This window comes from Oncorhynchus keta, chromosome 17, assembly GCF_023373465.1.
Source record: "Oncorhynchus keta strain PuntledgeMale-10-30-2019 chromosome 17, Oket_V2, whole genome shotgun sequence".
NCBI classification, from domain to species: Eukaryota; Metazoa; Chordata; class Actinopteri; order Salmoniformes; family Salmonidae; genus Oncorhynchus; species Oncorhynchus keta.
The window spans coordinates 5,357,838-5,362,779 of NC_068437.1; the positions used below are offsets into that span (position 1 = coordinate 5,357,838).

The 4,942-nt window shown below is 42.1% G+C and overlaps 1 long non-coding RNA gene across 1 annotated transcript; it reads right to left on the reverse strand.

The window, feature by feature from the left end:
* Window positions 1-3,866: 3,866 nt before the first annotated feature.
* LOC127908185 (uncharacterized) lies at window positions 3,867-4,737 on the reverse strand. The gene is made up of 2 exons (XR_008066234.1): window positions 4,278-4,737; window positions 3,867-4,071 (listed from the first exon to the last, which is right to left on the reverse strand). It is a non-coding gene; the product is annotated as an uncharacterized LOC127908185 (long non-coding RNA).
* Window positions 4,738-4,942: the final 205 nt, after the last annotated feature.

Here is a 4,942-nt window from a genome sequence, read left to right on the forward strand (position 1 = left end):
GACTTCCCTGAACAGTTGCATATCACGGGGGCTATTCGATGCTATTGCAGTCCGCCACAGGATGTTTTTGTGCTGGTCGAGGGCAGTCAGGTCTGGAGTGAACCAAGGGCTGTATCTGTTCTTGGTTCTGCATTTTTTGAACGGAGCATGCTTATCTAAAATGGTGAGGAAGTTACTTTTAAAGAATGATCAGGCATCCTCAACTGACGGGATGAGGTCAATGTCCTTCCAGGATACACGGGCCAGGTCGATTAGAAAGGCCTGCTCACAGAAGTGTTTTAGGGAGCGTTTGACAGTGATGAGGGGTGGTCGTTTGACTGCGGCTCCGTGGCGGATACAGGCGATGAGGCAGTGATCGCTGAGATCCTGGTTGAAGACAGCGGAGGTATATTTGGAGGGCCAGTTGGTCAGGATGACGTCTATGAGGGTGCCCTTGTTTACAGAGTTAGGGTTGTACCTGGTGGGTTCCTTGATGATTTGAGTGAGATTGAGGGCATCTAGCTTAGATTGTAGGACTGCCGGGGTGTTAAGCATATCCCAGTTTAGGTCACCTAACAGAACAAACTCTGAAGCTAGATGGGGGCGATCAATTCACAAATGGTGTCCAGGGCACAGCTGGGAGCTGACGGGGGTCGGTAGCAGGCGGCAACAGTGAGAGACTTGTTTCTGGAGAGAGTCATTTTCAAAATTAGTAGTTCAAACTGTTTGGGTATGGACCTGGAAAGTATGACATTACTTTGCAGGCTATCTCTGCAGTAGACTGCGACTCCGCCCCCTTTGGCAGTTCTATCTTGACGGAAGATGTTATAGTTGGGTATGGAAATCTCTGAATTATTATTAGAGCCATAGCTAAGATAACTATTTCATCAATCTCTACAAAATAATTATATAAATGTTTCAAACTTCACCAGAATAAACTTCCACAATATGAGATAAGTAGTTGAAGAATAAGTTGCGTGGAGAGCGGTTACAGTGACCGTATTACCGCCACACCGGCAGTCACGAGAAATGAAGGCAGTCAAATTCCACTTGACCATTCAGTCATGGTAATTAGGCTTCACCAAGCTCTGATGCTGCTGCTGGTCATTAGTAGCCTACCTAACTTGTTAACTGTCTGGTACTCAGCACTATATTGTCCCTTTAATCACTCTGACATCATTGCAAATGTGATCTCAAATCTAATCAATCACTTAATGAGAGCCCTGCTCATGTTGAGCAACATTTTTTATAGGCTATACAATTGTGTGAGAAAAGTTTTGATATCCGCTATTACAAAGAGGAGGATCCCATCAGCTTTCTATAGGCTAGGCCTACTATAGTTATTTCTCAACGTATTAACCTCTTGAAGCTAGAAGCACTATTGAAGCACTATTTTTATGTTTGGAAAAATAACGTTCCCAAAGTAATTTCTCAAGACCAGATGCTAGAATATGCATATAATTGACAGCTTAGGATAGAAAACACTCTACATTTTCCAAAACTGTAAAAATATTGTCTGTCAGTATAACAGAACTGATATTGCAGGCGAAAGCCTGAGAAAAATCCAATCAGGAAGTGACTCTTATTTTGAAACCCCTGTGTTTCTATGCATCCCTATTGCCCAAACGCTTGTATTGCTTTCGCTGTAAAGCATAATTTCAAAATCTGAGACGACAGGGTGATTAACAAAAGGCTAAGCTGTGTTTCGCTATATTTCACTTGTGATTTCATGAATATGAATATTTTCGAGTAATATGACTGCTATTCAGCGTTGCTGATGACAAATATACCGGATCCGGGATGGGTGGTTCTTTAAGCACTGATGGGTTCGGACTTATAAACTTGAAATAGTGTTTGAAATCAGGTATCCTATGGAAAGGAGAAGGGCCACAGTCTGGTTGCTACACCAGAAGTTAATGGTTATCTGTAGGAGGAATGTATATGGTGGTTGTCAATTAAGGTTGGATATGAGCCAGGGGCTTGGAATTTAACTGAATAAGGGAAAGGCAATCACATGGTTACAGTCACTGATAAGGGTGGAGAGATGTGTTTTAGTGAGGAATCGGGGCTGAGGTCAGGCCACATTAAGGGAGAAGGAACAGTTTATTGCCCGCATCACTTAACTGCCTAGCAATAAAGATGTTTAGAGGGAAGGAGGGGACTTCACCTAAATTGGGGTATGTTTACTTGTGCTGGTTGGAAACATGTTTTTGTCTGTTCAGCTGTCTGACACATTGGGTGAATAAACTTGGTTTGAGCTTTTACAGTTGTCCGACATTGCTCTTCTTTACAACAGCAGTATAGCCTACTTGGCTGGCATGAAAACGAACTACGGGAAAGCGTCCTCCATTCGCTATTTAAGTGCACAGAGACTGTTTCGAGATAGGTGCATGATAATAGTCTATTCTAAAATAAAATGTCACACACATTATTTAGTGTATGTAAAGACAAGATTAAATCAAGAACAGTCTGATGGTTGAAAATATTAGCCTACCACTTGTCAATGATATATTATCACTTGTGAATGATGCCCAGCTTTGTGTGCAGTAAGGCAAGAAACAGCGCATGCCTTTTTTTTTGTGTCACTTTTTCAAATCATAGTCTCACACCTCATATAGCCTAGCCCATAAGCCTACATGTTTTGATAAGGTTTGTATCGCAATTAAAGTGGACAAATAACTTCTTAGAATTGAGCATGTTGATCTGCTATCGGGTGTAGAGGCGAACTGGCATACATACGCAGCTCGCGAGTTTCAAGTTTGGGGAAGATCACCATAAGAAAGCACCTTTTATAATAAAAGAATTACATGCAGAATGCATTTGCGGTCACTTCTGAGAATGGTGTTTTCCCACTAATTGATTGCATTTTGGAACATTCGCGCTCATTGCCAACTGCCATGTGCACATTGCTGTGCTTATAATGCGAAGAAATGGCCTAATAATTTATCAACATTTTAAGCGAAATGTTCTGATCTGTTGCGTCAGCCACATTGCTTTAAAATAGCTTTTTTCATGCTAGTGGTTGTATTCATTTGGGATCTATTTCAGCCCACAACTGTCCCAGACTGTGCTTGGAATATTTATTTCTAACACAGAATAAAATAGGTCGACTTCTGTACTATGAGGGATAGTAGATTGACATGGGCCAGTGCTTTTGCTGTTCGTTAGACCTACTCATATTGTTGGCTGCCGAAAAGTAAATGTGGACAGTTCTTCCAACATCTTCAATACGCACCTCGGAATTGGAAAAGGACTTGCGCAGTTGCGTCCCCGATGTGTGTGTCTTCACCTGTAGCCTGTGAGAAGGACCCAATCATGTGACAGGCATTGGTTAATAAGAATTAAGATACACTACATAACCAAAAGTATGTGGACACCTGCTTGTCGAGCATCTCAATCCAAAACCATGGGAATTAATATGGAGTTGGTCCTCCCTTTGCTGCTATGCTGTCCACATCCTTTTGGCCATGTAGTGTATCTGAGAGAGCCATGTGAGTGAGAGGTGCTTCGGAGCATGCAGCCGGGAGAAGGGAATTATATTTGTTGTTTTCAGCTGAAGGGCTGATCGCAAAAGGCATGGCATTTTTTAAGGGGCATTACAGCCACACAAAGGGGATGCCGCCGGGAAATTTGAGCCATTAAGTGCTTGTCAAATTGGGAATGAGAGACTGATGAAGTGTGTTCAGCCTGCGATAAAACAAATAAGCAAGGTTCATGCCTTTCATACAACTTTTTTCAAATCATCGTTAGAGTTGCATCATGCAGCCTTAGAATGTATTGAACATCAAAACATATGCCCAAAGCTTGTTTCACAACTAAAGTTGCATAAATAACTTACAGTATGTGTTATTCAGCTGCAGTACCAGTAAAACGTTTGGACACACCTACTCCTTCAAGGGTTTTCCTTTATTTGACTATTTTCTACATTGTAGAATAATAGTGAGGACATCAAAAATATGAAATAACACATAAAAAGTGTTAAACAAATCAAAATATGTTTTATATGAGATTCTTCAAAGTAGCAACCCTTTGCCTTGTTGACAGCTTTGCACACTCTTGGCATTCTCTCAACCAGCTTCATGAGGTAGTCACCTGGAATGCATTTAAATTAACAGGTGTGCCTTGTTAACTTCTCTAGGATAGGGGGCAGCATTCAGAATTTTGGATGAAAAGCATGCCCAAATTCAACTGCCTGCTACTCATCCCCAGAAGATAAGATATGCATATTATTAGTAGATTTGGATAGAAAACATTCTGAAGTTTCCGAAACTGTTTGAATCATTGTGAGTATAACAAACCATTCAGATCTTCTTTTTTTTGAGGTCACTCGCTTTTCAATGGGTTTTCACCCTCTCCTCCAGCAGTCTGATCCTCTCCTCTGGTGCTCTGTTCTTCTCCTGCTTCTGCTTTTTCTCCTGTTGTATTTGTCTCACCACAGTCCAGAGTGCAGATATGTCTCTCTCCAGCTCCATCTCTCCAGCTCTGGTTAAGGGGGTGTTGTTGTGATGGACTGTTGTCTGGGTCTGTGCTGACGAGTGTAATCACCTGCTGTTCTAGCTCCACCTGCCTTACCTCCAGCTGGGTAAATGTATCTTTCATTTCAATGAGGGAGTAGAACTCTGTGCTGGGAGGTTGACATTCTGCTTGGGGTTGCTCGTCTGTGGGGTTATATAATGAAGAGGTCTGGTTTGACCCACTCGGGGTGTGAGGTATCTTTCTCAAGGGAGAGCTTCTCCTGCTTAGCTTAGACACGACAGTGTGCTCTATCGAGGGGAGCTGCTGCTGAATGTGACTCACAACTTTCACAGTGTGTAAGAAGCAGAAGTGAAAGCAGTTCAGTGACTCAACTTCCTGTGAGGAGCAAAGATGCAGTTAGAGAGAAGAGACAAATGTTTCTACACACCTTGAAATACTGTTGGTTTTCTCTCAGACAATTGACTGAGCTTGCCTGATGCTATGGAAG